The sequence below is a fragment of the Schistocerca gregaria genome, chromosome 9, assembly GCF_023897955.1.
Source record: "Schistocerca gregaria isolate iqSchGreg1 chromosome 9, iqSchGreg1.2, whole genome shotgun sequence".
NCBI classification, from domain to species: Eukaryota; Metazoa; Arthropoda; class Insecta; order Orthoptera; family Acrididae; genus Schistocerca; species Schistocerca gregaria.
In genome coordinates this window covers 139,595,985-139,609,176 of record NC_064928.1, presented here as the reverse complement: position 1 = coordinate 139,609,176, position 13,192 = coordinate 139,595,985, and the positions used below count along the sequence as shown (strand labels likewise).

Below are 13,192 nucleotides of genomic sequence, written 5' to 3'. Positions count from 1 at the left end.
CACAGCCATTCCCAATTTTACCAGTGCCAAACATGTCTTCAATTGAAACAAATGCCTCATAATAAACAATTAGTATAAATTGAATATATATATTTTGATTTGTAGCTTGTGTTATTCCCAAAGATTCTTTGGATTAAGATTCTTTGGATTGGCTCAGAAGCATATTGTTGATATAATTGCAAATAACATATGTATTTGTTGTGGTTGAGCAGTATTTGATGCATCAGCACGTGAACTGTCCAAATGTGCATCATTCTCAAGATTTAACTCTTGCAGGCTTCACAATAAGTGCCACATACTTGACTGTCTGCTGTTCTCAGTTCTTGGAAGGATATTGGTCCATGTACATTAATTAATAGTAAATGCAAGTTAAAACATTATTCATTGTTTGATTGAATAGTGTACACATGGACTAACACATTGGTCAAATATAAATTGGGATGTTCTGCAGCTGTTTTACCTCACTTATGATATGGGAACTTGTCAGCTGTTGCATTCCATGCTTAGTATGCAGCACTTCAGAATGAAGTAACTCCCTAGTAAGCATATCATCTGTGCACAATGAGAAAATTGCAGTTAATGTACTTGATCAATTTCACCAAATTGGTAATACTTAATTTTGATGTGTTTTTTGTATATTTTTTAGAGTAATGGTGAATAGGATACAACCCAACAAGTATCGACTTCAGCGCCATTGTTTGTTTCCTTTGCTTTTTTTTTTTCATCTGATGAATTTGCTGTTGTCTTTGGTTGATCATTGACAGTAGAGTGGATGTCCAGCAATAGTCTCAACAAAGAAGTCTCTTGTGTATTATTCCGTGTATTTCATAACGAACGTGCATGGTGGATTATTGTTTAGTAAATCACATGGACTATGAAATATTTTTTTTGGTGATGACTTCAAATAAGTGCAAAATGGTATCAGCATCTGGTATTCCTGCTAAGATGACTTGATCAATTTGATGTGATGCTACGTGTTTGATCAACCAAATAAAAATGTGTGCATGTGCAGTTCTCTCTTTTGCCATTCAGTGGAATACATCCAACAGTGTGATGTCCAAAAACATGCTGCTTGACTTTGGAATCTTTTAAAGATTTTAGTTTTTGTTTGAATGTAGGCACATAAATATCATGGTGATCTGATGATAATGTTGATTGATTTAAGTTTGTAACACAGTGACAATTGATTTGTTTATCAATTTTTCCCATGAATTAAGAAATTTGTGAGTGTGTTTGGCAGTGGTGGTAGTGATCCAGCATGATTATAAGTTTGTTCTTGTATTTTGACTGCTATCATTTAATTCTTGCATATGATATTTATTGCATTGAACGGTGTTATTAGGAATCATGAACTGTACTTGCACATATTTGCCAAGAAATATTTCGATTACCTCATGTCACCTGACACCATTGTTGATAATGGTTCAGATAATTAACATAATTCTGGTAAATTTCACTTTCCACCTGTGCAGCACATTCTTAGGGTATCATTATTAAATTTTAGGGCACTGGGATATACAAATAATGTATCCATTTTCAAAAAACATACTCGGATGAAGACTGGAATCATAATTAACATTGTAATGCGGTGCACCATGGTGCAAATCAGCATGCAGTGTTTTTATGGATTGAGCTGTGTGTATTAGAATGATTTCCAAACTTGCTCCTGGATTGCGTATCTGTTTCTGAAGCTCATGATTCCTTTTTATTTTGTACTTTCTGAGACAAAAGCCAACAGGCAATAAACTAACATTTGGCCATAAAAGCCTCAACAGTTTTATACTTGGCTAAGTTTTTGCACCTGTCTCTATTGTTCATAGCGCAAAACATGGCTGAAATTTCTTTAATTTCTTCTAAAATGGTTAATAAAAATCTGTGCTATGGTTTTTCATGAAGTTATGATCTGTCAAATCTAATTGCTCTTTCTTGCACATTGTCTCAATGTTCCTCATAATTTTATGTTCTTTTTTATGTTGCTGTATTCTTCAATTCTTCTTCATTTTTATTAGCATGGCATATTTTTCAGGCCTTTAGTTTTTCTGTTATTCCCTTGTCACACTCCATTTTTCACCACAGGTGTTTTGTATTCTTTTCTCTGAGATATTTTGTTTTGCTTTATGATGTAATTTATCTTCTATTTCTTCCCCATTGCCAGAATCTAATTCTCTCATGCTTCTGTTTACCTTCTTTAAGTTGTAATTTGTAAATTTAAAAATCTTTTGAGAAATTGGTTATTGCAAATATGTGGACCAGAAGTCTTACTTTTGTTATACAGGTGATTCATGGAGATATGCAAATATTTTAATATGCTATTCTATAAGTAAAACTAAAGCAAAAAGTTCATATAAACATAGGTCTGCAAATATTTAGTTATGGATAATAAAAGATTTTGCCTGAAATTTAGTGACTTCAGTAATATGAAGCCATTGCAAACCTGTGCAGGGTTAAAGTAAAGCTTGATTTACATTTGTTTTGTTTTTACTAAACTGGTGGATCTAATAAAACATGTCCCAGGCGTGGTTCTGCAGCAGTTTTACAGAACATCCAGAAGAAGAGAGATTATTATACAAATAAATTGGTTTACTTTCCGTTAAGAATGCAGGAACTTTTATGTCATTGTTGGTAACTGATAGTGAGTTGTTTCGGTCATTTCCAAACCTTGAAACGAGTGATTTTTCTGTATTGTTAAGTGAAAGAACAACAGTGTATTTAAGTGAAACCACATGGAAACTGTTGTAGTTTGTAGATTATTCATGAAATAGGGATAACTTTCAAATTTACTACAGAGAAATGATCCTTTCATTATGCATAATTATTTTAGCTGTAGGTACCCTAATTATAGGAGTGTTTGCTTACTTTTGTTGCCAAAAATGATCAGTTTCTTTACTGAATCTTTTTTTTTCACTTTAATTATTCCTTTGGAATTCCACTCAGTTGTTGCAACATGATCTACCTGAAATTCTCTAATCATGTTATTGGTTGATCATGTTTTTAGGTAACTTAATGAATTTTGTTAGCCCTATTTTCATGTGAAATTTTCACACAGATGTATGAGTCTTTTCTATTTATATTCATTTATGTGCAATCAGAATCATTGCAAAATAATTTTTCCAAATACATTTTCTTAACCAGTCTGAGCATTAAAATCTCATAATAAAATGTTTACATTTTAACATGACACTTTATCTAACTTTGTACAATTGTTCCCAGAACTCCTGTAGCTTCTCTGGGTTATTTTTTTTGTCATTATTGGTTGATGCATATGCATTAATTAATGTGTACCTCTTAGTCCCATACTGAATTGTGATAAGAGAGAATCTTTCTAAAGGTAGTGAAAAATTTAACACTGAATCTGTTAATGATTTGTTAATTATAAATGTAGTACCTAGTGAGGTTTTTCCTGGTTTCTCTTTGCACATACTATAATTATCTGAATCTGGTGTTTCTTCATGTGTAAATCTGGTTTGTTGTAATGATGATATTTTACTTTGTAGTGAATTGAGCATATTTGCCAGTTCTTTGGGTTTATTACCTTTTATCAGTGCTAGAATATTTAGAGGCTACTGTATAAATGGCACTCTCTGCAGATCAATGTTGATCTTACAAGGAGACATTACAAGTTGCTCAAGATTTGATGATTTCCAAGAACTGATGAGTACAAAACATTTCAAAAACCGTAACAGAGCCATCGGAATCTGAGAGTATAGTGTAAAAGTCTTGTAATAGAATAGTTGGTGGTATGACTCTGATTTTAGCAACCTTTCAAAAAAATTATTTCAAATTTATTTTTTTATCAAATGGATATATTAATTACCACACAAACAAATACTTAATTATGATTTTTGAGAATAATGTACATTTATTTTTAGTTACCAGTCATAAGAAAGTAATGAAAATTTGATAAAGAAATGCAAAATGTGTTACTATTAAAAGAAAAGTATGTAAAGCAGTATTCAGAAGGTCATGCACAAATTGAAGGATTTAACATACAACTATATTCGAGTAGGAATTTATGTTCTTGGAAGTAGTTCTGCGAATGCTTTGGAATGTTGGAACAACAAGGACAAACAGTGCACTTTAGCAAAGCTGATGTTCTGTTTACTCAGCTGTGACCACCATGTTCAATACACCCATAACAACATCACACAGAAGTCTGACACACACTACCAAGCATATAAGGCAACCACAATCATCGTCAGACACTGTAAGTGTACTATTCCATTTTGCAAAGTACTGTTCATGCCACAAACATTGCATTTGTCTTTGGGAAGGCTGCAGTGCACATTACCAGTCCATAGAAGTACTGCAATAACAACCCACTTGTCTCAAAGAGCACAGATTCCTTCTCATCCCATCTAGTAAGTCTCTCGTGACCTGGGGTTCTGGGCAACTGTTCTGAACTCTTACCATTTCCTAAATCTCAGCAGTCCTTTTCTTTCACCCCTCTTCATTACCCTTCAACCCTTTTGCTAGAAGAAGGAGGCACTGGCTCCAAAAGCAGGCAAAGTTCAGTGCATTTTTATGTGTGTGGTCTCCTGCTACCTCTTGGTGAATAGAGTTTTCATGTATCCAGTTACATTTACTTTCAGAAATAAATTATTTCCAATGACAAATGGTAATCAGATATATGTACACATCAACTTATACATGAGACCTTAACAGCATGACAACAGATGGAATTTGTTTGAATGACAAGAAGTTGTATGTCTGGATGAATGGTACATTATCTATGCTGAAGTTGCGGTGTATGTGCATTGATTGTCCTTGGTGTTCTTGACATTTGTAAGCTTTCACTGGCTGAGGATTACTTCCAAGACCATAAGCTCCTATTCTAAAGTTGTTGTATTTTGACTCATCAGTCAGCTCCTTAAGTCTGTATGCAACTTTTAGATTGATCCTGTATGTCAGTAATATTGTTCAGTGATTAGAAATAAATGTGATGTTTTGCATTTTTGTGCACAGTTTTATTTTGTTGTGAATACTTGTATTTCATGTCATTAGTAATAAACAATGGTGAAATGTTATTTTTTAATCCTGTATTTATTAATTAAAATTACCATTTGCTAATAAATATTGAATAAAAAAATAAATAAATAAATAAAAAGAGAATTCCTTTAATCCTGCGGCAGGTGTGCTTAAGATTGTTGCATCATCGGGCACGTGTGGCACTCGTACCGCCTACAATTAAATACATAAAAGAGCAGTTTTTTAATTGTTTTGTGGAATTAATTAATTATTGTTTATAACATCATTCTTAACAGCATCGTTTAATATGATATGTGTACATATATCCAAGGTGCATGGGAAAATTAAAGTTGTTACAGAATATCTGACGTACATTTCAAGGATATTTCTTAAGTGCTTCTTTAATAACAAATTCTAAATAAATTATAGCCACAGATATGATTTTATTGTTTACCATTGTTAAAGCAAGTTTTACAAAAGCCTGTAATATGTGTAAAAACTTTGCAGTAATAATAAAGTATAAGGCAGTCAGTAATTACATATCAAGACTCGCACACTTTCATCCTCCGGAGAAGCTCTGCAATCATTACATGTGACAACATTGTGGCAATGTTGCTTCCAAATGAATCTTTTGCAGCTATTACAAGTGACGGTAGTTTTATTTTTTTTTTTTTACCACCACAAAGATGGCACCTCTCAAACCTTCTCACCATCTCATAATGATTGGCAGGAATTGATTGATGAGGTGACAGAAATCCTTGAATATCTCATGGTAGAGTAGAGAGCTGAGCCCTTTCTTTCAAATGGCAGTCCATCAGAGCCAAGGCCAGGTTTGTTACATATGTTCTTCTTCTGAATCTTTTCTCTGGATTGTTTGCAAAAAACAAGACCTGGGAATTTATCCCAGCAGTATCCAGATAATGAAAAAACAATGCTAAGGGCCATCTTCTTGTGGTCCTTTGTGTAGAGTAGGACGTACACATATAATCCACATAATCGACTCCACCTTTTGTTGCATTGTAGTCCAAATTTACAACAGACTTGCCTGTAGCGGTGTCGATTTCAGCAGTTTCATGCATTGACGACAGGAAAAGCACACTCTTGTTCCTTTTTGTTTGGCACGAAACAAGACATAAGTCATCTTGAAATTCGAAAAGACAATTTCCAATCTATTGTGATCTGTTGGACAAATATTCCGGAGGAATTTCCTTCTTGTTCTTTTTCAATGTTCCAATGAACGTTAGCCCATTTCCTAAAAGATGCTGGGCTACATGGTAACTACTGTAGTAGTTGTCCGTAGTTATATTCCTGTGAGTTCCCTCGATTGGCTCAACCAATCTCTTCACAATATCCATTGGCTGGTTAGATGCAACATATGGTCCAGGACTCTGTCTGTCACAGTATACTTCAAAATTAAAAGTATAAAATGTCTTGCTATCGCACAATGCATGCAACTTCAATCCATACTTAGAGGGCTAACTGGGCATGTACTGAACAAAACCACAATGTCCGCGAAATGGGACAAACATTTCGTCTATGGTTGTGAACTCCCCTGGAGTCGTTCTTTTCTTGTAGAAGTATCGTCAAACCTGAGTGACCAGAACAGAAACAGAAAGCACTTGTAGCTAAATGGTGCCCTTAGAATAATCATTCCTGTTCCATTTGATGCCTACAGTTCTAATACATTTGTGCGTCCTCCTAAAAGAGCCGTTATTCCAGAAGCAGAAGTAGTTTTGCAATCTCTAGCCCTTGAGTAATTCACAGATGATCTCTTGTTATTTATGTACTTGTTTGTGTTTGCAATGACATAATAAATTATCTCAGGAAAAAAACAATTGGAGAAAACTTTCAATTTCAGTTTTACCTTCTCTGCCATTGTGTTTCAGGCCAGGTAGGACTTTGATTATATTATTACGTGCGAGACAATAAAATAATTCTAATACCAAAGCAATGTGAATAACTAAATCATCATTTACCCACAGAGTTGTAAAACAAAGCTTCTAAATATCAAAGCATTCGACAATGGTACGGCAACATGTACTTCCATTACCGGTCGCGTACGGTACGCAATGCTGCCTCGGTGCAGTCGTCCACTTCGTAGGTGAGTCACAGCTGTTATGGTGGGTATAATGATTGCGCAGTAATGCAGTTTGGTGCGTGACTAAACAATCGAAGCATGTCTAGTACCACTGTTGTGTGCTTGGTGCACTGACGTAATTATTGAATGAAAACAAAATTGGCAGCACTGTATGCCACCAATTGCCTGCCGCAGGCTTGAGTGGGATTGAAACCAGTAACTTTGCAATTACTAGATTTCGGTGCTGTGCACTCAGTTACTACCAGTTCTGTTACATTACGTTAAATGTTTTGTACTTAACAGCATGTGTAAATCTTCAGAGTCAATTTTTTCGAATATTTTTGAGAATTGTGTCATACTGCTATTGTAAACTGGTGTCTGGCCACTGATCTCCAGAACCTGTAAGTATGAAGGAAACTGTAGAGGCCCAGCATGTGAGTTCCCCGTTGTATTCAGAAAATGAATACAGCTCATGACTTATCTTGTGTAACACTGGACATAGAACAACTGAATGAGACACACTTGGCAACACCTCTAAATCAACCATTGACATGGCTATTGCTCTTTGACTGCAGAAATTAATCTTACATCATAGATACAGAATATTTATTATTGAAAGTTTCATTTTGTAAAGATGGAGTAAAATAAGTAGATGAAGCCTTTCAAGCTTCTTAAAGAAACTTCTCCACAGCTAAAAAATGTAGATGTAGGTAACTGCAAAACAAATGAAAAGAAACAGTTGTACTGGTAAAGGAGGTGGCCAACAAACACAGGTAGATGTGTACAAGAAGATAACTCATTAATACGTTTATTTCCACTGTATACATTAGGAGTTGAGATATATGTAACTTGAATTGTCATAGGTTCTTCTGTGGTACTGAGCTACATTCAGAGAGAATAAAGTTCTTGATTGTAACAAGTATTCTTGAATGCTGAAACACGTACTTAAGTCTCTGACACACAGTAATGTTTAATAGTGTCATGGTACGTTGACATATTGTCCTCACTATAGTCTTGTGTGTTAATGTTGATAAGTCTGTCAACGCACTAAACCTCAGGGTGAAACGCTGAGCATGGTTGCTTAAAAAGATGGCCAATCAGTGTTACATGCAGTTAGATCACATCGGCGCTGGTGCAAGTATGTTTGGCAGCACCCAATGGAGAAGAGCAAGTGACCGATAGTGAGCTCGCCCTGATGGAAGGTTTAAAAGTACTCTCTATCTTGCATAGGTGAGAGCAGCTCACGGTACATCAGGTGTGGTCAATGAACATGCCATCTATACTGCAGAAACTGTATAATTCTCAGCACTAAGGCTCTTGAACATGGAGTGCTGGCCATTGCAGTGGCCCTTAATGCTAGGAAAAAGTATGTTTCATTGTCCGGTGGTATGGTTTCAAAACATAGAGTTGTCATTGTTATCTTTGTAACTAATATTCTAGAGAATATATCGTTTCACAGTTGATAATTTTTGGCTGCCTACCATTTTCCATTAGGAGGCACATCCAGCTGCACTATTGTGTTTCGGGCCACTTTAGATGACTGTGGCATCGTGTTATACTTTCAGCATTTGCTGAAGGTGCTTTTTAATATTTAGGAGATATTAACGCCATTGTTACTCATTGCTAAAGAAATCATTAACACAGACAGCACATTTATGTTGTTTGCTGCCTACTAGAAGGTTGGTCTTACAACTACAGTTGTTCATTGATATGATAATTGCCTTTCTCAGACATCTGATATCCAGCTATTTGGGGACCAACAGTTTAATATGTACAATGATGCAGTGCGTTGCAGCTTGATGTTTTGCAGATTAACCAGCATTGTCAGAGGTGTGTGTGTGTGGGGGGGGATCCTGGGTCTGACCCATATTCACCCACTGTTCCATTGGCACTCTAGTTCAGTATGTAATCACTAAGCTTCCAAGACAACTTAATTCTGTAATTGGCCTGTAAACATGACATTAATAATTGTCTTACACGTTCATACTATTTCTGTTCATTAATTGATGTGCAGTTGTTCAATAGATTAAAAGTTAATATGACATGTAGTTACTGCTGTTCAAGCGTAGAGCCATTTTTGTAACAGATGTTCAGTCATTATTGAATGTAGTCGATCTCCATAAACTTAACTGTTTGCTGCAAGTAGTTCGAATTTCCCAGTCATACTGTCCATCAAGAATTGTTATTGGAGCAATTAACTGTAGTCATTATCTACATCACCAGTATTGTCTTGGACATAACTTAAAAAATCAAAAAAATCATTTCTAACATCATCAGTGTGGGAGTGTTAACAGCACTTTATTTCATATTTAACTTCAGCTTGTACTTGAGTTAAACAAAATCTATTCTTTTGTAGTTTCACTAGATTGTTACATAATGACTGCAACTGAACTTGATTCATTTTGCAAAATGTTGCTAGTTACTGTTGATCCTAGTTTACAGTGAAGCAATCACAGAGTAATGTTTATGCGATGCAGGTTTCCAAGGCAAGCTAGATCAAAATTCATTTTTTGTGCTTGTCTAGAATCAACCGTGGTCTAGGGGTAGTGTCTTCGATTCATAATCAAAACGTCTTCGGTCCCGGGTTCGATCCCCGCCACTGCCTAAATTTTGATAAATAATCAGCATTGGCGGCCGAAGACTTCGGGCATAAGAAGTCAGCCTCATTCTGCCAACGGCCTTGTCAAAGAGGGCGGAGGAGCGGATAGAGGTTCAGGGCACTCTCTTGTCCTGGGGGTGGGAAATTGCCCCTAAAGGTGGAAGAATCAGCAATGATCAATGACATGAGGATGCAGAACGCAATGGAAACCACTGCATTAAAGACATATAACGTGTATCCACAGGACATGTGGCCTGTAGTTGAAGAAGTGTCATGATGATCTCTCCATTGGCAAAAGATTCCGGAATAGTTCCCCATTCGGATCTCCGGGAGGGGACTGCCAAGGGGGAGGTTACCATGAGAAAAAGATTGAATAATCAACGAAAGGATAATGTTCCATGAGTCAGGGTGTGGAATGTCAGAAGCTTGAATGTGGTAGGGAAACTAGAAAATCTGAAAAGGGAAATGCAAAGGCGAAGTGAAGTGAAGTGAAGTGGAAGGAAGACAAGGATTTCTGGTCAGATGAGTATCGGGTAATATCAACAGCAGCAGAAAATGGTACAACAGTTGTAGGATTCGTTATGAATAGAAAGGTAGGGCAGAGGGTGTGTTACTGTGAACAGTTCAGTGACCGGGTTGTTCTAATCAGAATCGACAGCAGACCAACACCGACAACGATAGTTCAGGTATACATGCCGACGTTGCAAGCTGAAGATGAACAGATAGAGAAAGTGTATGAGGATATTGAAAGGGTAATGCAGTATGTAAAGGGGGACGAAAATCTAATAGTCATGGATGACTGGAATGCAGTTGTAGGGGAAGGAGTAGAAGAAAAGGTTACAGGAGAATATGGGCTTGGGACAAGGAATGAAAGAGGAGGAAGACTAATTGAGTTCTGTAACAAGTTTCAGCTAGTAATAGTACCCTGTTCAAGAATCACAAGAGGAGGAGGTATACTTGGAGAAGGCCGAGAGATACGGAAAGATTTCAATTAGATTACATCATGATCAGACAGAGATTCCGAAATCAGATACTGGATTGTAAGGCGTACCCAGGAGCAGACATAGACTCAGATCACAATATAATAGTGATGAAGAGTAGGCTGAAGTTCAAGACATTAGTCAGGAAGAATCAATACGCTAAGAAGTGGGATACGGAAGTTCTAAGGAATGACTAGATACGTTTGAAGTTCTCTAACGCTATAGATACAGCAATAAGGAATAGCGCAGAAGGCAACACAGTTGAAGAGGAATGGACGTTTCTAAAAAGGGCCATCACAGAAGTTGGGAAGGAAAACATAGGTACAAAGAAGGTAGCTGCGAAGAAACCATGGGTAACAGAAGAAATACTTCAGTTGATTGATGAAAGGAGGAAGTACAAACATGTTCTGGGAAAATCAGGAATACAGAAATACAATTCACTGAGGAATGAAATAAATAGGAAGTGCAGGGAAGCTAAGACGAAATGACTACAGGAAAAATGTGAAGACATCAAAAAAGATATGATTGTCGGAAGGACAGACTCAGCATGCAGGAAAGTCAAAACAATCTTTGGTGACATTAAAAGCAATGGTGGTAACATTAAGAGTGCAACGGGAATTCCACTGTTAAATGCAGAGGAGAGAGCAGATAGGTGGAAAGAATACATTGAAAGCATCTATGAGGGTGAAGATTTGTCTGATGTGATAGAAGAAGAAACAGGAGTCGATTTAGAAGAGATAGGGGATCCAGTATTAGAATCGGAATTCAAAAGAGCTTTGGAGGCCTTATGGTCAAATAAGGCAGAAGGGATAGATAACATTCCATCAGAATTTCTAAAATCATTAGGGGAAGTGGCAACAAAACGACTATTCACGCTGGTGTGTAGAATATATGACTCTGGCGACATACCATCTGACTTTTGGAAAAGCATCATCCACGCAATTCCGAAGACGGCAAGAGCTGACAAGTGCGAGAATTATCGCACAATCAGCTTGACAGCTTATGCATCGAAGCTGCTTACAAGAATAATATACAGAAGAATGGAAAAGAAAATTGAGAATGCGCTAGGTGACGATCAGTTTGGCTTTAGGAAAAGTAAAGGCACGAGAGAGGCAATTCTGACGTTACAGCTAATAATGGAAGCAAGGCTAAAGAAAAATCAAGACATGTTCATAGAATTTGTCGACCTGGAAAAAGCGTTTGACAATATAAAAGGGTGCAAGCTGTTCAAGATTCTTAATAAAATTGGGGTAAGCTATAGGGAGAGACGGGTCATATACAATATGTACAACAACCAAGAGGGAATAATAAGAGTGGACGATCAAGAACGAAGTGCTCGTATTAAGAAGGGAGTAAGACAAGGCTGTAGCCTTTCGCCCCTACTCTTGAATATGTACATTGAGGAAGCAATGATGGAAATTAAAGAAAGGTTCAGGAGTGGAATTGAAATACATTTTGAAAGGATATCAATGATACGATTCGCTGGTGACATTGCTATCCTGAGTGAAAATGAAGAAGAATTAAATGATCTGCTGAACGGAATGAACAGTGTAATGAGTACACAGTATGGTTTAAGAGTAAATCAGAGAAAGACGAAGGTAATGAGAAGTAGTAGAAATGAGAACAGAGAGAAACTTAACATCAGGATTGATGGTCATGAAATCAGTGAAGTTATGGAATTCTGCTACCTAGGCAGTAAAATAAACAATGACGGACGGAGCAAGGAGGACATCAAAAGCAGACTCGCTATGGCAAAAAAGGCATTTCTGGCCAAGAGAAGTCTACTAATATCGAATACCGGCCTTAATTTGAGGAAGAAATTTCTGAGGATATACGTCTGGAGTACAGCATTGTATGGTAGTGAAACATGGACTGTGGGAAAACCGGAACAGAAGAGAATCGAAGCATTTGAGATGTGGTTCTATAGACGAATGTTGAAAATTAGGTGGACTGATAAGGTAAGGAATGAGGAGGTTCTACGCAGAATTGGAGAGGAAAGAAATATGTTGAAAACACTGATAAGGAGAAGGGACAGGATGATTGGACATCTGCTAAGACATTAGGGAATGACTTCCATGGTACTAGAAGGAGCTGTAGAGGGCAAAAACTGTAGACGAAGACAGAGATTGGAATACATCAAGCAAATAATTGAGGATGTAGGTTGCAAGTGCTACTCTGAGATGAAGAGGTTAACACAGGAAAGGAATTCGTGGCGGGCCGCGTCAAACCAATCAGTAGAGTGATGATAAAAAAAATAAAAATAAAGAATAAAAAAACGAATGAACTGCTTTGTACAGTCAGCTCTTAATGTTCCAAGCCAATGGCTTATTTTGGGTTTTAATTTTGTGATTGTATTTACAACAGTGGTCCGAATCGTCCTTGCGTGTTGTTTTGGGCTCCCCAAAACCAAAATGCACAGATGCGTGACTTGTATTGATGGTTTTACCTTGTTACTTATCACCTTATCAGTAGTTGCATCTGTCGGAGACATTGTCAGCATGCTTAATAGCTTTAGGAACACTTTGCTGTTATGATACTGAAATAACTTCTTAGGTTGTAGGCTCCAAATTT

At 36.8% G+C, this 13,192-nt stretch overlaps 1 protein-coding gene across 11 annotated transcripts in view; it reads left to right on the top strand.

The window, feature by feature from the left end:
* The window catches only part of LOC126291722 (uncharacterized), a 144,283-nt gene that overhangs the window by 70,007 nt on the left and 61,084 nt on the right, over positions 1 to 13,192 (top strand). The gene's annotated exons all lie outside the window — the stretch shown is intronic.